This window comes from Athene cunicularia (assembly GCF_003259725.1).
Source record: "Athene cunicularia isolate RWA chromosome 1 unlocalized genomic scaffold, athCun1 chr1_part1, whole genome shotgun sequence".
Lineage (NCBI taxonomy): Eukaryota > Metazoa > Chordata > Aves > Strigiformes > Strigidae > Athene > Athene cunicularia.
In genome coordinates, this window is record NW_020799091.1 from 25,356,360 (window position 1) to 25,379,988 (window position 23,629).

Consider the following 23,629-nt stretch of genomic DNA (forward strand, 5'->3'; position numbering starts at 1 on the left):
ATACTTTACACACCATCTCAGATCCTCATATGAGCAACACTGCTCTCAAGCAATGGTTTCCAATCCATAGAATGTGGACAATGAACCCAACATTACTCTTTAGAGCTTTATATCTATAGATTTTTATGTCTTTAAAATCACATGAGATCAAAGTAGCATGTGTCCTCTGAAAGCAGCACAGAGACTCTTAGTCATACTTTTATATACTCCTCCTGTAGTTTATGTATTCTTTACTGTGTACTCTAGAAGATTCATCATATCTTCCAGAGAAACTTTTAAATTATTCAGATACAGTCTAAAGAAAGGGTATATCTTAATGTGTATTTCGACTGCACAAAAAGATCACTGTTTTGTATGGATACCTTCTAGTACCTTCTCAATTTATCAAGCATAGAAAAATGTCCCCTCAGCAACAATATTAAAATTCAAATATCAAAACATTTGTGGCTTCAGTGGAAAGCACTGTCGTTTTATATATTTTTAAGCCTTTAGTCTATGCTATATGATAGTTTTTATATATTTATTTTCTACAGTGATCATGGAAGAATACAAACCCTATGGGCTCTTTTGGTTGGCCATGATTTCTGGAGAAATAAGCTTATTTATCTTTTAGTGCTTGCCCTTGTCATTACCTGGGACTACTGGGTTATTCTATGTTGTATTCCGTTCAGAGCTTACGTATCTTGAAGAGCTGTCAAGCTCTTGCTTGAATATGTTCGCTCCATCCCTAGTACTGCCTCTAGATAATAAAAGCAAAACATGTTTTCAGAAGTTTAGTGATACTATTACACGTTGTATTTATTGTAATTTGCTATTTGCTCCTTCATATAATTCCCATATTCCTTTAATGAGGCAAGACGCATACTTTAAGTCCAGGATTTACTTCTCTACCTTCTTCTGCTTTTGTTCTGCCTTTCTCTACTTATTTTCCTGTTTCTCTTGCTTCATTGACATATATATATATACACATATATATGCATGCGCGCGCAGGTTAAAATAGGGGTTATATTGGTTCTTCCTCCTCAGCTGTGATTTTTTTGGCACTAGGAAATATTATCCACCCTTTTCTTGTGCTTCTGCTGTCATCTTCTTTGTCCATGCTACTGCTATAATGATGGCACCAGCAAAATTTTTGCAAGCACTGTAATCTGTTGTGATTCCTGTTTTTTAGAGATTGCTTTGTACTATTTGCCACAGCAAGTAATTCTCTGCTGTTTTTTCTGGACTTTGATTTTGAGGCTGTGTACTTTTCTGTCTCAAATCTCTTTCCTTTTAATATGCTGGATTATTTGGCATGTACCCAGTAGTCCATCATAAAACAGTTTCCATAAGATTCAGGGAAGACTGGGTGTCTCCCTTAGTTTGGCATTTCTCATTTGCTGCCTAGTTTACAGATGGAGGGTTTCCTTTCCCGATTATTATTTGCATAGCTAGCAACTGTCCAGGCTAGGCAGTGAGACATTTATGCAGAATTCATTTCTGTTGAGAGAATTTATTCTTTTAGTTTTATCTCCAGAGCCATAGGCCGTTTGTAAATCCCACAGAGCCTGGCAGAGCCTGGCTGCACTCAGGTCTGCCTTTGACTGTATCTCTGAACCCAGAACACAGGAACATCCAAGTCCCACACTGGTGCTGGTCAGCTGGCTTTAGCAGGACACACTTAGAGGTACAGTTTTCCCAGACACTCCAGGGAGCCAGCCAACACAACATTTCTCTGGTTGTTGTACAGTTTATGGGGTCTTTTCATTGCCCAGTTTAGGCATTTTTGACCGTTTTAGGTATTTGCTTGCAGTAGAGTATGGGAGGTCTTTCTGCAACTGGCTCTGATGTAGCTTGACTCTTACTCTCTCCTGACCTCCCTTTGACTTTTTCAGATATGATGTATGAGTCAGAGACTGCAGGTGGTGATCCAGGCACAGGCACAGGCTTTTCGTGCACTGCTGCCAGAGAACATTTTCAAAAGGAGAACCAAACACCCCTTTAGGAAACTCCTTTAGGAGTTTCCTTCTTGCTCTCCTCTTTTGATTATGTTCAAATACAACAGCATAAAAGACTGCCATATGTCAGAACAGAACAGAATGCTGGTCACTCACCAGCATTCAGGCAACAGATTATGATAAACTATAGAGAAATAAACTTCTTCCTTAAAAAGCTAGAATAAATTGGTCCTGTGTTGTCTGTTACATGCCTCTTAGTGGGTTGAGGAGATAGGTGCTCTAAAACAGATGTACCCAGAAATGAAATTGTTGTTATATGTTTTGGCTAAGAAGTGTGACCAAAAAGTCCTCAGAGTTTTCCCTCAATTGATTGAAATGAACTGTTACCAAAAGCAGAGAGGAAAAATTTAAGTTTCTTTAGGTCATGCATTCACCATCAAAAGGGAAAGGGGACAGAAACTCCAAAGGAAGCCTTACAGGTTTTGTAAATGTCTTCCTGACCCTACTGCATCTCCTCTCCATTCATAATTCATGAGGTAGTTACATCTGAACTTCAGCACTACTTCCGGCTCCACCTTTCCCATCCCACCCTGTAGGACTGAGGACCAGAGCCAGGAGTGTTGTTGAAGTCATGTGGGAGCTTTCTATACATGGATGAGGAGAAATGCCTTAAGAAAAATTCTTCTCACTTAAGGATTGAAGATAAGAGGTTTTCAAGATGTGGCCATGGGAAAAGTTGAGGCAATCTAAGACAATGTGAATTTGCAGATGGTAAGAAAAGATAGTAGGATATATTCTGTCTAACTTGGATTACAAACTTGTGGTTACATTTTAGCACTAAACAAAGCACTTGTCCTAAAATAAATGCCTATGTTGAATATTAATGCAGAGAGGTAGATAATGTTGAAAACCTCCGGAAGGATATCTCATACACCTGACACATCTGCCTAACATGATGTCTCCCTGAAAGCCAAATCATCTTTCTCTCTCTCTCTGTACCCTAAAGGCTCTGGAGGCCTCTTCTCTATTTGGCTCCTACAGGATAGGTGAGCATCAGGTGTGTGCAGTGATACTGAGGGGAAGACCATTGCACATGGAGGAGTCAGTGATTTACATACCAGTGAACTTGTGTAGGCGCAGGTCTGTGCTGGGCTGTGCTGCATGTACAGTGTTGTCTTCAGGCCTGTGCCATGCTGTGTGTTTTCCTTGGCCCTGGATAAACTCAGACAGGTGATGGCAATGAATAAGCCTGTGAGGCAGCTCCACTTGGTACCAGCATGGTATTGCCTTTCTCTAAAAATGCAGCAACAAGTTCTCCAGCAGACATCTTCTCTGAAAGTGGAAATGATGCGTACATTTGTATTCCTGTAAGAAAAGCCTATAATAGCTTGAATGACCTAAATGGGACAAATCTGCCACAGATGGGGTCTGCACGACATGCTACATGCACATTGGGGCCAGTTCAATCCTGCACAACTCAGGGTTCCCAGCATCTAAAGGAGCATAAGATTATCTATACTATATTCTCTTTCGTTATAGTTAGCTGTAATAAAAATAATTTTAAATGATACTTTACAGAGTCTGAGTGCCTTTCTTATTGAGATAATAGTGGACTAGCACCTCCTGGTGCAAAACAGTGTCCCTTAGGAATAAAAAGAATGAAAGGCACATTAAAACAATGGACTATGAGGAATAAAGATGCATCCAATTCTGCAGTAGGCTTCAGGCAGACCCAGAAGACCTTTCAGGCATGTTTAATTACAGGGTCAAGCATACAGTTAAAAAGACTTTTATTTCACAACAGCAAAGTACTTTTCCATTCTCCATTAGAGTAGCACAGAGCATAGCACTGTAACTTTTTATATTGCTTCGAGAAGAAGAGGTTAACCCTTTAATTTTCACTGCTTTCTGTCACCATAGCAGTTTAATGATGTGCTATATTATTTTTTTCTTAAAGAGAATGAATAATCTGTTCTTAGTCTGGGGTCCAAGGAAACCTGTCCAGGAGACAACTGTTAATGCACCAAGAACACACTGAACTGTTTCAGTTTTCTTCCAGAATAACTGTTATTAAACAGTAAATACTTTTTAATCTTCCCTTTGATAGCAAACATTTTGTTCTCATTCAGACAGAGCATTACAACAGGGAGTCCTTAATCTATTCTAATCCACAATGTTAAAAATGTTTAATCAATGGACTCACTTTTGCTATACAGACCAGACAAGGTGGATCATCTCCTGCTCAGGAAAAAACAGTCTGGGGATTGTTTGCCTGGCTCTTTTCCTTGCCGCCTTAGTTGCATAACAACATAGCTTTAATTTGCAGTTTCTCTCCCACTAACATCCTCTGCTTTCAAAAGGCATTCAGCAATATGCTGTTATCCTGACTTCTAGAACATTTTTACTTAAATTACAAAATTACCGGGAGGGCTAGGGAAGGAAACTCAGCAGCTTGTTTCCACAGCTGTAATTCAAACCCTCACAGACATTCATAGGGAATGAAGCTGCCGCAGACCAACTCTCTTTTTGTACCCCATCTGCTTTCTATCACCTCATTAGTTCTATTGGTTTTGCAGTCAGAGATCAGCTGTATTTCTCTCCCATTTGTACACTCATGGAGGGAAAGACTTGGTGAATTTTCCCAACAGTATGAGATATTGTCTTATGTGAGGCAATATAGAATCATTTGAGTAGGAAGGGACCTTAAATGTCATCTAGTTCCAATGCCCCTGACATGGGCAGGGACACCTTCCACTAGACCAGGTTGCTTAAAAGCCCCGTCCAACCTGGCCTTGAACACTGCCAGGGAGGTGACATCTACATCCTGTCTGGGCAACCTGTTCCAGTGCCTCAGCACCCTCACAGAAAAGAATTTCTTCCTATTATCTAATCTAAACCTACCCTCTTTCAGTTTAAAACCCTTGTCCTGTTACTACATTCCTTGATGCAGAGTCCCTCCCCATCTTTCCTTTAGGCCCCCTTTAAGTACTGTAAGGCTGCTATAAGGTGTCCCCAGAGCTTTCTCTTTTCTAGGCTGAACAACCCCAACTCTACCAGCCTGTCCTCATAGGGGAGGTGCTTCAGCCCCGTGAACATCTTTGTGGCCTCCTCTGTAGCCACTCAGCTGGTCCATGTCATTCTTATACTGGACACCCCAAGAGCTAAATACAGCACTCCATGTGAGGTCTCATGAGAACAGAGTAGAGGGGGAGAATCACCTCCCGTGACCTTCTGGTCACACTTCTCTTGATGGAGCCCAGGTTCTGACTGGCTTTCTGGGCTGTGAGCACACATTGTTGACTTATGTTTTCCATCCACTAGTACCCCCAAGTTCTTCTTCACAGGGCTGCTCTCAGTCCACTCATCACCCAGCATATATTCATACATGGGACTGCCCCAATTCATGTGCAGAACCTTGCACTTAGCCTTGTTGAACTTCATGAGGTTTGCACAGGCCCATCTCTCAAGCCTGTCAAGGTCCCTCTGTATGGCACATCCCTTCTCTGCAGCATATTGACTGCACTACACAGCTTGGTAGTGTTGGCAAACTCGGTGAGAGTGCACTCAATCCCACTGTCCAAGTTGCCAGCAGAGATGCTGAACAGTGCCTGTCCTAATACCGATCCCTGAGGAATGCTAATTGTCACTGCTCTCTATCTGGACATTGAGCTGTTGACTGCAACCCTTTGAGTGCAACCATTCAGCCAATTCCTTATCCACTGAGAGGTTCACCAATAAAACCCATGTCTCTCCAGTTTAGAGAATTCAGTGAATGTTTTTCACAAGTCCAAGTAGATGATGTAAGTTGCTCTTCCCTTACCTACAAGCTCTCTAACACCATCATAGAAGGCCACCAGATTTGTCAGGCACAATTTGCCCATAGTGAAGCCATGCTGGATGTCACCAGTCACGTCCTTAATTTCCATAGCATATTTTTCCAGGAAGATCTACTCCATGATCTGGCCAAGCACAGAGAAGAGACTGACTGGGCAGTAGTTCCCTAGGTGTTCCTTTTTTCCCTTTTAAAAATGAGGTTTATGTTTCCCCTTTTGTAGTCAGCGGGAACTTCACTGTACAGCCTCAACTTCTCAGCTATGATGGATAGTGTCTTAGCCACTTCATCCATCAGTACCCTCAGGACCTGTGGATGCATCTCATCAGGTCCCATGGACTTGTGCACCTTTGGTTCCTTAGACAGTCTCGAACCTGATCTTCATCTACAGTGGGCTGTTCTTCATTCTCCCATTTGCCTACTGCATCTATACAACAATGAAGATGTGTAACTCCTTTGAAAGTCTCAGTTTTATTCTGCTCATTTTATTTCTCCTACTTCCACTTTGTCAGGCTTATTCTGCTATGGGCAACTTCTGAATATTTATCTTTATAAATTTGATCACATGGAATAGTTTTTTTTTTTCTTTTATTTAAAGTATCAGCAACTGGAATATTGTTGCTTTATACTGCTGTGTTGTGTTGTATTTAAATAAACACAGGATATCTGAACAAATGTGCTCTCATCTGTAAACAGTACTTAAGGATATGTTTATCTTAAGCACGTGATTAATCCCATTGAAGTTGTGCATGTTCATAAACTCTTTATTAGATCAGCATTCTTGTAGCAATAACAGTGTTCTTGTAGCAATTCCTTTGATATTAGGGCAAAAGAGTGCTAATGGAAAATTCTGCTGAATTTTAATATCTACTATTTCTTAAAGGATGTGAATAAGTTTCTCATTTTTGGCAAAGTATTTTCAAGAAAATGTTAGGTAAATTATTAATATTTTTCAAAGCTGGATGTCAGGTTTAAAGTATTGGTGACAAATGGCAGTGAAACCTTTAATAGTTCTTCCAGTTTGTCACATTGTAGGAGGTTCACCCACCCAATAAAAATGGGGTTTCTTGGTTGCTGAAGTGTAGCAGCTGTTGATTGCCTTTGTTCCCAGGGCTTCAAGCTGCTGTTTACTACAGGTCAGATTGGGCCTGGGTATCAATGGGATCCCTTGGGGATGCCATTTTGAGTTTGTTCTCTAGAGTAGCATGCTGCAGGTAAGGGTTTTTCCTGCTGCCCAAGGAAACTCCTTGTGGTTATTTGGGTTGGGATGCTGCTGTCAGAAGTTCCTCATTGTTGGGAGCCCTTACTTGTTAGGTGAGTGATGGAGCATTTTAGGGTGTGGTTAAACCCTGGAAAGTGGTGTTTTGGTCTGCATTTTGGCTTGTTGTTAAACCCTAGGAAGTTTTGTTCTCCTGTCATGGACATTTGAATCTGTAACTGAGTAGTTGAGGTGGACTAGTTAATTGTGTTGAAATGAATTTTTAGTTTTTGGTGGCTGGTTGTTTGAGATCCTCTGTAACACATGCTATGGGCAGTCTCTGCTTCCAAGGAGTAAGAAAGATTTGCTTAGAGATTACAGCTGCTCAGAGGATGTTTTCCTTTGACCTATTATAATTAGTCTTGTGGAAATAGCATATTGTGTATGTTAACTTGGAAAGTTCTATGACAGAGAACATTCAGCAGAGGATGTCTGCTTACTGCTGCTTGTTTAGTGTTAATGTGTATAAAACCACAAGTAAAGAGAATGCATTTGCCATGCAAGATAATGTGAAGGAACCAGCTGTGAGGAAATGTATTTTAATATTTAGGAATGTTTCTGTAAAAAGGATCAATTATAAGATATCTCTTAACTATCTCAAGGCACTCGAACACACTTTCTTATTCCTGCTCTACATTTTGCCCTATAGCATTGCACAAGAGGGCTGGCAATCACAAATAGAGATTTCTGGGAATGCTGGTTGTGCCTTCTTGTTTTCAGATATGAAATATAGAAAGCAGGTGATGTCTCAATGTTCTGTGGGAAAGCAGCAGGGGACTGGAACTGTGTGGCACAGAGTTATCGTGCTGACTAAGTCCAGTAGATATTTCAAGGTCAATTTGTGCAACCACAGGGAGTTGAACAAAATGTTCACAGTGCCAGGGGTCATCCAGGAAATACCTGTCAGAGCAGAATCCTTTCTGATCCTTGACCCTGTTCTGGGATGAGGAGGGAGGAAAAGGGGAGGTACCATTAGCTGCTGGGTTGTCACAGTGATAAGGCAAGCTGCTGGGTGCCAGTGTGAATGCTCAGAAACACTGGTGAGGAACTGAACCTTTGGTTTATGGCTATATTGAATCACAGCTCCATGAATAGATAGAGTCTTTCTGAGTATTTTGCGAAAAAATCAACAACTAGTAATTGCGTTATGTAATATGCTACCTATTTTTCACACTTAACTGATTTGTACCACTTCAGAACAAAATATGCTATAAACCACTTTTCAATAAGCTGACTATGAAAACACAGTTGAAATGAATAAGATATACTAGACTTCTAAGTAAAAAAATGCAAGCATTTAAAAGGAAAAAAGGAGATGGAAAAGAAAAAAAAAAACAAGGCGAAAGATTAAATTCAGTTTATTCCAAATTTCTTTGTTAAAGTATGTTCCAATTTTCTAGCCTTTTCATTTCTTATTTTCTAATCCTAAAAGATATAGGAAGTTGTCTTGGTCATTGGTTTGATCATATGTATATGTACAGAAGAACACATATTCTTTTAGCCTTACTTGAAACATATGCTTCAGAAGAAACAGGAAACAAGTAACCTGAGGCTTGATATTTTCCTATGAACAAGCCACAAGGAGAATTTCATTGTTGTACTGTCATTGCCAGAAGAGAAGCAACAGTTATATTTGAGGAAAGGATTTAGCATTGTTTGTTAGGGATCAGAAATACAAAGTGTTGCTGTGGCTTCAATACATTCATTTGGGGGGGAAATGCTTTGAGAAATGCTAACTAAATAGATTTTAATCTCCCCTCCCTGGATTGAAGAGAGATTGTTTGAGTTTCTATTGGTAAAGATCACTGTCATATTTTAGAGAGTAATGACTACCCAGAACTGGATTCCTGTGCAAGAATTTCACTTCCAGGGAATGAATGGGAAGACAGTGGACAGGTTAATCAAAATGAACTGTAGCAATTTTTACTTGATTTTTTAATGCTACAGATGAGCTGGCTGAAGAAAACACTACTGATCTGTGTGATCACTAATGGGTTTGGTTTATATGAAAGATAAATAAGCAAAGGCAGGCCTGTAAAGAAAGTGCCTGGTTTTGAAAGAGCAAAGCTTGGTTACCTAAGGAGCCACTTAATGGAGTCAACTATATCTAGATGTCAAGGATTTGCATGGGAAGAAGTCCCAGAATTACTTTACTTGTGCTGAAAATAGCATAGATCTGTACCTCAGGCAAGAGGAAAAAGTTTTTGGAAGAAGTTTCAGCCTTCGTGGATAAATAAATTGTCTCTGGAAAGTTATTAGGAGAGATGCTACAAAGAATGGTAAAATGGATGTTTCAGCAAGGAAAGCTGCATCTATAGGTTAATATTTTTAGAGAAGAATGAGATTTGCAGTGAAACTTTTTATTCATGTTGGTACAGAAATAATCTATGTGTGGTCCCAAAACTACATGAATATTCTGCTTAAGAGTTCCTGGGCTGGGTGAGGGGAATTGCTCTGTACTCCATTGACTACAGATTCAGCAGCCCACACAAGGACTCCTGAGTTCACTTCGGTTCCCACCACCAGAGTTGGTATCTGATAACCAGGAATGCTAGGCTGAGCTCCTGAAGAAACTTTGTTCTGATATTGGTTATAAAACCAACAAATACTGTTTGGTAGGTCTTTTTTCTTCCCAGGTAGGCCTCCTTCCCTCACATCTTCCGAGAGAAAGAAAAAAAATCTCAAATGTGTTGCCTGGTGTTTTCATGGTTTTGCTTGTCCTGCTGGCTTGAACTGTGCCGCATTTTTTTTGTGCTTACAGGAGTGCCTGGCCATAAATCATGAGAAAGCATAGGTAGTATCTTTTGGCTCAGTCTGATGCTTCATGAAAGGCTGATTCATGGTTGTGATGGAGTAGGTCAAGTCTTTCCCAACAAAATATAAACTGCCCATTACTGGAAATATTAAATTTTAAAAAGATTTTGGATACTTCAGGTGTGGCCCTGTGCTGTAGCTGTCTACAGAACAGCATGTAATGAGTGTCATACCCTTTAAAACTTTTCTTTGTGTGGGTTCTTAAAATTTGGGATGTATAGCTTTCATAATAAAATTAATAAGTGCTATTACTTGTCCTAATGGTAGATTATTCTTATTTCTGTGAGGGTTTCTGTTTCCCACAGGTATTAACTCTTTATATTTCTGGAGTTGGGCAGGTTGGATTAGTGTCTCTTCTGTGTAAGTGATCTCCTTCTGTCACCCCTGCTACCCTTTTTCCTCAGTTTGCATCCCAGACACCTCCTCTGGATCCCTCTGACCGTACTGCTGTGATGCTGACAGCATAGTTTCATGACCAAGGAGTATAGTCCAAGGAGGACCTGGGACCCAGACATGTTTAAGCTCTCAAACACAGTTTGGAGTGGAGGATGTGAGAGATGAGTGATAAACCATGAGGCTCTAGTGCTGGGGCAAACACCTCTAACCCTCATAAGGTATAGAGAGGTGAATAGGGTGTTTTCACCATGGCCTTATATTAGACATTTCAAAGTGCACTGAAGAGAATGGATCATGTCTGTTCCAGAGAGATCATGATGCTTCTCCAACACCTACTGAACCCTGAAGTTGAAGGTTGAATCATATCAACTTTCCTTGTCACATTCATTTCTATGTTGTAAGAAATTCATGAGGTCCTATTGCCTAACACTACCACCACTCACAGGACTAGGCTGATGACCACAATAACTATGCTACCATCTTGCTTTCCCACTCCTTCCTTTTTATTTTTTACAACAGTTTTTGAAAAATTTAGATACAGCTGAGATGACAAGTGTTGGTGAAAGCCTTCATTAGCTCATGCACAAAACTGTCAGTGCTTCTGTACTACTTTGGGATCTGGGATATTTTGTTCCAGTAGTTTCATGGACATTTCTACTTTCGGTGCTAGTTTCAACATCACCATGCTCTCTTGTGCAATGTGAAGATGCCTACAGACATGAGATACTCCGTAGAGTACAGACACCACAGGTTTGTCTAGTGGAGATGTTGGGCAGCAAGGGAACAGAGGTGACTCTCCACTGCTACTTGCCTGGGTGGTACCATAGGCTGATCCATTAAAGGGAGAAGGACATCTACATTAAGATATAATGGCAAACAAATTCTGTAGTCTCTGGTACAGTGAGTGATTAAATTTTGCAGTGTTCCATTTCTCTGTGCCTAATATGCACAACACTTGGCACTCGTTGCTCAACAACTCCATGTTAGAAAATACCATCCATGTCTGTTTGCTCACTAATCTCCTTGTGTTTTGCCTGCAGACTGCAGAGTCAGCATCCAGCTGGTGTTTCTTGATGGCCAGACAGAGAGACTCCAAAAATCAATTAATATTTGGGTCAGATTCTGATCTCTGTTCTGCTAATGTGAACTTGGAATAACTCCCTGGGTTTTAGTGATAGATCCAGACTTGCACTTTCAGTGACAGAAAATTTCTTGGGCTGGATTTCTGGCTGAGACAAATGGGTGTGCCTTCCTTGGACATGAGGAGCTATGGAGTTTGCACTAGACCAAGAGATGGCCATATGAAATTATGACTTTACTGAAATTATACTGCTTTTACACTAGTGTGTCAAAAAATTAAGTGTTGTTTGTTTTTATTTTTCTGTGCTTTGAAAATCACAGCTCTGGAGAGATCTCCATTGTGGTTACAACCATTGAGCGCTTTGAATTTACTTTCTGAAGTGTGGCTGGCTGAGTAGCTAAGGAAACATGGACCTCCAAGTGGCATGCAAGATCTACTTAAGAAACCAGGAAAGAAACCTGTTCTGAGATCTGCACTACTTCAAGCAATGTCAGATACCCTTGGGCTACAGGCATTGTGCTGCTGTCCCAGACTTCGATGAAAGAGGGTGTGGGACTGTTGGGCTTTTTTGCCTGGTAATTTCTCCAGATCTTATGAACAAGCGGTAGTTTCCCAGTGTACATTGCTGCATGTACTTTGCATTGCTGAAGGTACTGCTGTTATCTTTACAGATACAAAAGGAATGCACTGTACATTGTGTAAGATATGGTAGCCCAAGAAAAGAGAGCTGTGCATTTGGAGGGATTTTTTCCTGACTCTGACTTTAAACGAGTTAATTAAAGCTTAATTTTCAAACAGTAACTTGATGCTTCTTGTGGTTACTAAGATCAACAGATACAAGTAGTTCAGTGATCCCTGCTATCCATCAAGTACTCTCCACCGTTTTGATGTGTAAAGGAGAGCTCTCCTGGCTAATGGTGGTCATGAAGGGGTGATTCATTTGCATCAGTTAACACCTGCTGCCAAAGGATGTGCAATATGATTGACAGAGAAGAATAAACTCTGGGAGTAGCATACTAGTAAAAGTGAAACCCACCTTAAATTATTCTATTTTTGAGATTTTTCATAACTACTTACAAAACATTTATAAATTCTGTTTCTGACTTGTATCATTAAGGATTTTGCTGTACATTTGAGAAGCAAAAGTCAGTAAGAGAAATGGCATCTTCAGCCTGAGCAGATGAAAGTTTATCCTCAAATCATCAGCATTGACCATGACTTTATACTAAAATCAGTGACGATTTGAAGCATTCACCAAGTATTTTTAGACCCCAGAACCACTGCTCCACTGAGGCACACAAAATCTGTGGTAATCCTAGAGCTACCAGCCTTCATTCTGACAGCTTACTCTGGTTATATCAGTCATCTCACTGGTTAACTCAATGGAGTTCACTGATACTAAAGTCATATGAGACCACAATGGATGCATAAGTAGCTTTATTGGGCAAGCAACTGGCTGACAGGTCAGGCTCAAGGATGAGGTCACAGGCTGGTGGCCAGTCACCAGTGGGATTCCCTAGGGCTCAGTTTTAGGGCCAATGCTCCTTGTTTTTATAAGTGATCTGGAGACAGGCATAGAGTGTATGTTAAGTAAATTTGCAAGTGATACTAAACTAGGAGGAGCTGTGGACTCCTGAAAGGGTAGAGTCCTTACAGAGAGATCTGGGTAGACTATGGAGCTGGGCAGTCACCAGCCATATGAAATTTAACAAGAGCAAGTGCTGAGTTCTCCACCTGCCATGGGGTAATCCTGGTTATATGTACAAACTGGGGGACAAGAGGCTGGAGAGCAGGAATGAGGAAAAAGATCTGGGGGTTTGGGTTGATGGTAAGTTGTATATGAGTCAAGTGTGCCCTGCCCTGGCAGCTAAAAGGGCCAACTGTGCCCTGGGCTGCATCAAGCACAGCATAGCTAGCCGGTCAAGGGAGGTGACTCTCCCACTCTACACCGCACTGGTGTGGACCCACACATCAGTACTGTGTGCAGTTTTGGGCACCTCCATATAAGGAGGACATCAAACTATTGGAATGTGTCTCAGAGGTAGTTGACCAAGATGATGAAAGATCTCCAGGGTAATACTTATGAGGAGTGGCTGAGATCACTTGGTTTGTTCATCTTGGAGAGGATGTTGAAGGGTGACCTTGTCACAGTCTACAACTTCCTCAAAGGGGGCAGCAGAAGGGAGGTGCTGGTCTCTCTAGGGTGACCTGCAATAGGACACAAGGAAATGGGATGAAGCTGCATCAGGGGAAGCTCAGACTGAACATCAGGAAGAAGTTCTTCTGAGACAGTGATCAGCAACTGGAACAGGCTCCCCAGGGAAGTGGTCATGGCCTGTCAGAGTTCAGGGAGCATCTGGATGATGCTCTTAGTCATATGCTTTAGTTTTAGGTAGCCCTGTGAGGAGCAGGGAGTTGGACTTGGTGATCCTTAAGAGTCCTTTCCAGCTTGAGATATTCTCTGATTCTATGATTATTGGCACAAAAGAGAGGCAGCAGACTGTGATGGAGGGGTGGAAATAAGAGGTGAAAGCTCCTTAAGGCACTGGTACCATTGAGTAAAATACACAGGGAATCATACCTTCAGTGAGACTGCACATGTTTGAAAGGGGTGCAGCTCTGAGTGAGAAACATCAGAGGTTAGCATAAAACCCTTCTGGGTTTGGCAGCTAACATGTGACAGCATACACCATCACAACTGGTTCATTGTGAGTTGTGATGCTGTGAAAATGCCTCCAGGAGCAGCTGCTCAGCCTCTTTGTCTCCTCTTGGGTGAGTGTTGGGAGACAGAAAAAAACAAGAGTGATGATTTGAACCTCTGATATATTTTGAGTTTTGCCTGAAATTCTTTCTATGAAATGGCTCTTAGAGGCACTTTTCAATCATGACAAGAAGCTTGTTATCAAGGCTGGATGCAGATGCTCCTTTGAGCAGAGCTTGTCTGCAGCATGGTTACTCCTGCTGCATGTGGCACTTCACACTGGAACAGAAGAGCTGCCTGCACCTTCCACTGTAAATCCTCATGTGGCCACTCTGTCTTTATGAACATGTCCAGAGAATCAGTGGTTTTTGTATGACTTCTTTTTATCCAGTTTTCTTCCAGAGTGTGGCAACACCTCTGCTCATTTAACTTCTTTCATCCAACAATTTGTTACTTTATGTGCATGTTCCTCATTCATACCAGCAAGGAGGGATAGCCTGGTAATCACTGATCATTACTTGCAATTTTCTTCCAGTATCCTAGTTATTAATATTCTCTCCATTCACAGTTACAATGCTTAAACTTGCAAATGAAGCTTGGATGCTGTTTTTGTTTTTTTTTTTTTTTTTGAAGAACAATCCAAGGTACCAGTAACTACGGAGATGTTTAGTGACCTTCTTGCTCAAATCACTTTAGTTTTGTAACATTTAACAACACAGATATTTTAAGTAATGTGGTTGATCATATTCCTTAGAACATTGATTTTACTAATGGCTCTTGTTCTCCCTGATATAGGAATCCATTTTATTAAGCATTTTTTTTAATGGGACTTTGTGTCTAGAAAACAGATTTTATTTTTTTTTTTTTCCCAGGGAGGTATTTTCCCCTTTGATATAACATTGGCTCAATATAAAGGCAGATTTTACAGTGACGCATTCAGAAGTGGTTTCTGTGGGACATTAGAGAAATTGTGTATAACACTGGAAAGGCAGTTGCTACCTCCCTAAATGAAGTAAAGGAAAAAATATTTGCAATACATTTGCTATTCAATTGCTGTTTTAAGTGGGTATGAACTTGTCAACTTCATGGGGAGATATGTGCTAATTGGGTTTTCATCTGCTTTACTTCAACAGTGACTTCTTCCAAGCTTTTATGACTTATTTCTTGAAATCCTTTTGTTTTGGAATAAGCATTTTAGGAATCCACTCAGTTAGGAAAAATCTGATGAAAGAACTGGTTTGGGTTTTGTTTTGTTCGTGGTTTTTTTTTTTTTTTTTTTTTTTTAAATAGTCTGTTCAGGAGCAAAAGGAGCAGCTTAATGCAAGACAAAGGCACAAAGGTTCTTGCTTTTATGAAAAACACTTGTTCTTCAGATACAGTACAAACCCATGAATTTGTTTTTAACAACTGCATGTGAAAGATGCATTTTTCTGACATTTATACACCATATTAAATTGTTCCCTAGGGCCATACTCATTATGGCTGGAGTAAATTAACTCATAATTGACCTGTATAAATGAGAAAATTGGAGTGTTTCTGAACAGTTCAGCAGCACTCTGCTCTGCAGCTACATCCCGCTGAAGTCAGGGGTTCAATTGGCAGGGTTCAGTTGCAGGGACTGATATTTCCATCTCATCATCACCACATTAATTTGTTTCACCGAGTAGCGGTGCATAGAAGCCAAGCTAACTGATGAGGATCAGGGGATTAAAAGGAAAACAGAGGTTAGGAATGGAGAAATTAATCAATCTAAAGCATTTTAAATTTATCTTGGTTCCCTACAATTCACTCTCAACTGATTATTTAAATAGACCTCAAGGATTTATTAACCCCTTTTCAAGTTATTCTGGTTTCTGTCCAGCTTCAGTCTGAGAGGACAAAGAGCAAACTAACTTATTCTGTCTTAAAGAGACAGCATACCAGTATTTTTTCTTCCTTATTTTTCTATGCAAAATACATCCTGCATATGCTAGATATTTAATAACTTAATGAGAAACTTTTAAGTCTTGCTTTGCTTTTGGATGCATTCCAATGATCCATGTAAGACCACTGATGGCACTTACATAAACCTTGTGTTTTTTAAGTATCCCAAAGAATTCAGACCTTTTTCTTCTGTTCAAGGAACATCAGCTATCATGAGAACATTTGCATTATTCTTGTGCCAAGGGTTTTGTCTTAGGGGGTGCAACATGAGAAGTGTTCTCCTTGTCATCTCCCATGATGTCCTCTTCCCGGAAGACTGAACCTGCTCAGGCCTTGGGCAGATGATCCTTGAGGGACATGCTGCAGACAGTGGCATAGCACCTTTCATCTTGTCCAAAAATTAACCCTTTCCTACTATAGGCGGACTGGTGCTTTTAGCTTATATGCAAAACATAAGATATAGTTGAGAACTGCAGTAAATCATGACACTGACCACCATGTGTACTCCTCCTAGGATAACTGATGTGCAGAAAGGACCTCAGTCCAAACTCCTGGCTGGAAACACAGGACCATGGAAGCACATGATGTACATACCCAGCACCTCACATCTGGTTTGAACTCTTTCTGCTCCATCTCTACGTGGGAGTTATGGGAGTTATGGGAGTTGTGCCAGCAAGAGAGCACAGCATGCCTGTGGGTGATGGGACTTGTTGGCTTAAGCATCCCCTTGAATCTCTCTAATTTGCTGTTGTAGGTCTCAGGACCAGCATGCATTTAAGATCACACAAAGTTACTTGTGTTTTAGACAAATTTTTATGTAGGTCACTGATCTATTGCCTGGCACAACAGAGTTTCTAGTTACTTTAAAGGGCTGATGCTACTTTTTCATAGCACTGAAACTTGGTGAAGCTGCTACTCCACTTTAGTCCAGAATGAATGAGGGGTAAGGGAAACTGATGGTTTAAATCAAATAGGATTTTTTTTAGGTTAGTTTGACTGAAGTGCATTGACTAATAAATAATATTAAAGAGTCTAGAGGTCTATAAATTATTATTCAAAACTTTGTCTCTGATGGGTGAGAGTAACACAGCAGGTGTTGATACCTATCTACCAGCTGAGGTGCAACAGCAGGGCCCATAGTCAATTAGTATAAGGAAGAAAGTTGGCCAAACAACTGCTCATAGTCATAGTCATCTATAGTCATCTATATGGCAAAAGCTTATCTTCACTAAAAAAGGCAAGAGATTTATAACCGTGGCTCCCAGGTGAAACTTAGCTACATATGGAAAAATTCAGTGAGCTCAAGGTGAAGAAAGTCTGCAAGTAGTCCAGTGGGAGTAAGTATCAATGAGCAGACATCTGCAATGACGGTTGAGGTGGAAGAAAAACCCTTTCATCAATCAGGGCTGAGAAGAGATACCTGAGATATCCAGAGTGCTTTTTTCTTTATCTTTAAAAGTACTTTGGAAACATCTACTTAAGAAGCAAGGCCAATTAAATATTACAGAACTGAGATTTCACTGGAAAATCAAATGAAAACAGTGCTGCAGGGTGTTTGCCAAGTGAAGAATGGAAATTGGTGAGAAAAGGGCTGACAAGGAGCAGAGACACTGGAGGAGACCAGAGAGATGTGTCTGGAACCATTGCACAGTGACATCTGACATCTGAGGTTTGAACTGCAGTAGGGTGTGCCAACTGCTGCTGTATGCTGGGAATGAGATACAATGAGACACCTCATGTCTGGCATGCTCTAACACTGCTGGAGATGAAGTTTGCACATGGACTGTTAGGAGGGGTGACTAGACTGCTGGAGCTGCTGTCATAACAGTTAAATAGTTTGGTTCCTTTGTGGGGGTAAATGCAGACATGTGTCAAGCAATGAACCAAGCTGTGAACAAGTGTGCCATCACTGAGGAAAGGAACATCAGAAAGATTAATAAAAGGTACGGGGGGAAGTTTGTCTCTCACGTTTGCAATCACACTGTGTCTTCTACCATACTCCTAGAAAGTTAACATGAGTTAGTGTCAGCTGCTATCTGTGTGACCAGCAAAAAAGGGAAAAAAGGTGGTAGGAAGATTGAATTCTGTATCTCAGTAAGGAAGGATGATTTGGTAGTTAGACTCTATAATCTGTGTCTTGGGAGAGGTGGGTTTGATTCTTTGGTATGCTGTAGAATTTCTGTGTAAGCTTGAGCAAGACATGGGAGCCACATTCTTTGTCCTGGGTTTCCCCAGGCCCTGTATGGTGAGCCTAAAATATAATAAGTATGTGTTGTGCTTCAGATCATGGTATCTGAAACATATGGGCAGTGTTGCAGCCTGCCAAATCATGTTTTCATAACCTGAAATGGAGATTGTGTTGGAAGTCCTGGAGAGGGGGAGCTGGGAAGTGTGTGGGGTATATTTCAGAGTGCAAAATCTGAAGACATTGCAGGACAGGAGCAAAATCTGATGTAATCTTGTCCATATTGTCTTTTGGAGGGGTCCCTGGAGTGAACCAGCCCCAGAGGCATATTTGGAGTTTGCCTGGGAAAGAGCTAGCTGGAGCACACCAAGACAGAACAAGCTTAAAATACGGCAAAGGACAGCTGGTACTGAATGACTGAGCTGGCTCCCCAGCCTCTTCTTATTTAGCAGTGCAGGGATCTCACTGCCTCCTTGCTGGCTTCCCCATCTGAGCAGTTTCTAACTCCCACGGATGGTATGTGGGGAAGACCCAGTACAGAGAGTAAGGACTTTGGGAACTACAGTAGTAATGCTGGATCCCCATTTAATGGTTTTGAAAACTGCAGCACGAAACATTATCAAAACCAGTTACACTGAATAAAAATCTGGAGTTCAGAGAAAAGAGTAAGTGGGTTAAGTAGTGTGTGAGATAAGTTGGCTCTGAAAAGTAGTAGAATGGGGCAGAATTGGGGAAATAAAGTTTTAAAAGGACTGTATGGTATTTGGGCTATCTTTACAGGTATATTTGTCTTTACTGATTTAGTGCTGGCAGGGATGAACAAAGAGATTTAGAATGCATGCGCTACATTTGAATCTAATTTCCAAAATTATAACTTATATTTTCATTATCTGATTGAGAATCAGGAAATTGCCCTGGGCTTGAAGTGTACCTTCTTTACTTGGCGTTTTTCAAATTTCAGTAATGTTTTTTTTCTTGGAATTCCGAAAATGGGGTTTCCAGGGAGAAATACTGATATATAGTGGTACAGCTGGTTGCCGCCTGCCCTGGGACTGCATGCTGCTTGTGCAGGGGTACAACAGTCTGCCAGGTCAGAGCAAGCAGACATATCTGACAGGCATTGTTGAAATGGGACTGTTTTATGGGACTGTTTTCATCAGATGATAAACCAGCCAACTCCACTAAAAGATATTCTCTTGGAAACTTCCCAAGGGGAAACAGCCATTAGTGACACTGCATCAAAAGTATCCAGATCCTATTCAATCATTAGCAATAAGTTGAGTTCCCTGAAGCACAGAAAACAAAGTTATTAAAAGAAATTTATAATATACAGTCCATGTAAAAAAGTGTTGCAAAGCAAAACCATGTGACTGTAAAAGGCCTCAGCTCTCACAAAATGTTTCTCTTTGCCAAAACAAGGTGATGGACGCGTGTATTCATGTATCCTCTTGTTTATCTGAAGAATATGGCTATTTTCTTGCTAATTAAATCAGGGCTTTTGTTGGAACTCAGTGATACAGGTTGTGACGTCAAGATACTGTGAGCATTAGCAGTGACCAGTCTTTAGAGCATTCCTTTGACAAAGGGGAGTTACACTCTGCTGAATTTTGGACATTGAAGAAACTAGAGAAGTGCCAGTGTTTCCTTGAGAGAGGAATACTTCTGGTTGTACTTTGATGACAGGCATAAAAATGGCTTATAAAAAAGAACCTGTATGGGACAGAATGCAATGAATACAGCTGATACATGCAGAAGCAAAAGGAAATGTAAGACTGGCACCATCTAAGAAAAGCCAGGACTGAAAGATGGTTAATGAAATGAATGGGAGGGGGAGGTATTATGATTGCTGTAGGTGTCTCACATAGATCATAGAATCATTAAGGTTGGAAAGGACCTTCAACATTACTGAATCCAACCATAAACCCAACACTACAAAGTCTACCACTAAACCATGTCCCCAGTTCTACATCTACAAGTCTCCAGGGATGGTGACTCAACCACTTCCCTGGGCAGCCTGTTCCAGTGCTTGATAACCCTTCTTGTGAAAAAATATTTTGTAATATCTAGTCTAACCTCCCCTGACACAACTTGAGGCCATTTCCTTTTGTCTTTTGGAGGACTTGTTACTTGGGAGGTCAACATCAACCTCACTACAACCTCCTTTCAGGGAGCTGTAGAGGGCGATGAGGTCTCCCCTCAGCCACCTCTTCTCCAGGCTAAACAACTCCAGTTCCCCCAGCCATTCCTCATATCTTGTGCTCCAGACCCTTCACCAGCTTTGTTGCCCTTCCTTGGACATGCTCCAGCACCTCAATGTCCTTCTTGTAGTGAGGGGCCCAAAACTCAACACAGTATTCAAGGTGTGGCCTCACCAATGCCAAGTATGGGGGAACAATCACTTCCATTGTCCTGCTGGCCACACTATTTCTGATACAAACTAGGATGTTATTGGCCACCTTGGCCACCTAGGCACACTACTGGCTCATATTCTGTTGACCAACACCCCCAGGTCCTTTTCCATTGGACAGGTTTCCAGCCACTCTTCCCCAAGCACAGCATGGGGCTGTTGTGACTCAAGGGCAGGGCCCAGCGGTCTGCTGGCCTCTGCCCATCAATCCAGCCTGTCCAGATCCCTCTGTAGAGCCTTCCAACTCTCAAGCAGATCAATGCTCCCTCCCAACTTGGTGTCATCTGCAAACTTGATGAGGGTGCACTTGACCCCCTTGTCCAGATCATTGATAAAGATATTAAACAGAACTGGCCCCAGTACTGAGCCCTGAGGAACACCACTTGTGACCGGCCACCAATTGGATTTAACTCCATTTAGCACAACTCTTTGGGCTTGGCCATCTAGCCAGTTTTTTACCCAGGAAAGCATATGCTCATCCAAGCTAAGGGCCAGCCAGTTTTGCCAGGAGAATACTGTGGGAAACAGTGTCAAATGCTTTACCAAATTCTAGGTAGACAACATCCACAGCTTTTCCCTCATCCACTAAGTGGGTCACCTTATCATAGAAGGTGATCAGGTTAGTTAAACAGGACCTGACTTTTATAAGCCCATGCTGACTGGGCCTGATCACCTGGTTGTCCTGTATGTACTATGTGATGGCGCTCAAGATGATCTGATCCATAACCTTCCCCAGCATCAAGGTCAGACTTACAAGCCTGTAGTTCCTGGATCCTCCTTCCGACCCTTCTTGTAGATGGGTGTCACATTTGTTAAGTTCCAGTCAACTGGGATCTCCCTAGTTATCCGGGACTGCTGACAAATCATGGAAAGTGCCTTGGTGAGCACTTCCACCAGCTCCCTCAGTATCTTTGGGTGAATCCCATCTGGCCCCATAGACTTGTGTGTGTCTAAGTGGTGTAGCAGGGGGATAACAATTTCCCCTTGGAAATTTCCCCCAGTCTGCTCTTCTCCTTGTCTTTCAGCTCAGAGGGCTGGGTACCGACAAAACAACTGCTCTTACTGTGAAAGACTGAGGCAAAGAAAGTATTAAATAGCTCAGCCTTTTCCTCATCCTTTGTCACTATGTTTCTCCCTGCATCCAATAAAGGATGGAGATTGTCTTTATCCCTCTATTTATAGAAACTTTAAAAATCGTCTTTTATGGCAGCAGCCAGATTAGGTTCTAGCTGGGATTTGGCCCTTCTAATTTTCTCCCTGTATAACCTCATGACATCCTTGTAATCCTCCTGAGTTGCCTGCCCTTTCTTCTGGAAGTCAGAAACTCTCCTTTTTTTCCTGAGTTCCAGACAAAGCTCTCTGTTCATCCAGGTTGGTCTTCCTCCCTGCCTCTTCATCTTTCAGTACTTGTGGACAGCCTGCTCCCGCATCTTTAGGATCTCCTTCTTGCAGAATGTTTAGTCTTCCCAGACTCCTTTGCCCTCCAGGACTGCCTCCCATGGGACTCGTCAACCAGGCTCCTAAATAGGCTGAAGTCTCCCTCCTGAAATTAGAGGTAGGAGTTCTGCTAACTCCCCTCCTTACTTCTATGATAATTGAAAACTCTACCATTTCATGATTATTATGCCTGAGATGGCTACCAAACATCCCATCACCCACGAATCCTTCTTTGTTCACAATCAACAGGTCCAGCAGGGCACCTTCCCTGCTGTGGCACCACCACACCGGTGGTGGGCTCACTCACCAGCTGTGTCAGGAAATTGTCTTCCACACAGTCCAGGAACCTTCTAGACTGTTTCCTCTCTGCTGTATTGTATTTCTAGCCCCACAAGAACAAGGGCTAGCGATTGTGAGGCTTCTCCCACCACTTATAGAATATTTCATCTGCCTCTTCATCCTGGTTGGGTGGGCTATAACAGACTCCCACCATGATATCTGCCTTGTTGGCCTTCCCCCTGATTTTTATGCAGAAACACTCAACCTCATCATCACCATCATCAAACTCTACACAGTCCAAACACTTCCTAACATACAGGGCTACTCCACTGCCTCTTCCATGCCCATCCCTTCTGAAGAGTTTATAGCCATCCATTGTAGCACTCCATTGTGTGAGGCATCCCACCATGTTTCTGTGATTGCAACTATATCATAGTTTTCCTGCCGCGCGATGGCTTCCAGCTCCTCTTGTTTGCTGTCTGTGCTGCATGCATTGGTGTAGATGCACTTCAGCTGGGCTATTGATCCCATCGTATTTTTGGGGACAGAACCCCTAATTCCTATGTGACTATTCTCAGGTGCTTCTGTGGTTTCTGACATATCAATAACCCTTGTGTTTTTGCTGTTGCATGGCTCTATCCCCTACCTCCACTGAGATGGCAGACCGAAGGACCTTGCTAGAACACCATCTCTTAAACATTGGCATGTTGCCTTCAGGCTTATCTCTAGTAAGCCTGGTTTTATCCCTTTCCCCACCTAAAATCTTGCTTAAAGTTCTTTCAACGAGCTTCTTAGTCCCTGGTCTCTGCCAGGATGACTTCCCTCTGTTCTGGATATTCCTGAGGACAATAAAGTCCTAACTTTGGTCCTCTGGCTTGTGCTTGAATTAAGTATTTATAGTCACCTAAAGTAGTCAAATAACACTGCTCCCAGAGCCTCCATGCTGTCTTTACTTTTGAATAATCCAGGGGTTATGGAGAGTTAGCTCTTGAAAGAAACACTTTCAAGCAGAAATTTGTAAATCTTCCATGTAAAGACAGAGGAGGTTCATGTAATCAGAGCCTTCTAGTAAATAAATTCAAAACTCTCAAAGCTTGTAGCAGCTACTCTATTGCAAAAGCATTGCAAGAATGGAGGTTAAACAGGGGTACTGCAGAATTTTCTAATAATCACAGTCCTTCCTGGAACGGGAAAGGAAAGATTTAGAAGCTTATGCTGACTCTTGCAAAGCACAGGGGAAATATATAACGCCATGAACAGTTAAGGTCATAGTATTATAATATGAGAACACAACCACTGCTGGCAGTTATGTTGTAAGAGGGTGCCAGTACAAGTCCTGATTCCTCTGTGATGAATGATTTGGAGCCCTCTCACAGCCA

General features: G+C 41.6%; 1 long non-coding RNA gene across 1 annotated transcript; it reads right to left on the reverse strand.

The window, feature by feature from the left end:
- Window positions 1-5,135: 5,135 nt before the first annotated feature.
- On the reverse strand, window positions 5,136-20,617 carry LOC113480513. Its single transcript, XR_003398483.1, has 3 exons — window positions 20,521-20,617; window positions 17,942-17,943; window positions 5,136-5,155 (listed from the first exon to the last, which is right to left on the reverse strand). It is a non-coding gene; the product is annotated as an uncharacterized LOC113480513 (long non-coding RNA).
- Between the last annotated feature and the right edge of the window lie 3,012 nt (window positions 20,618-23,629).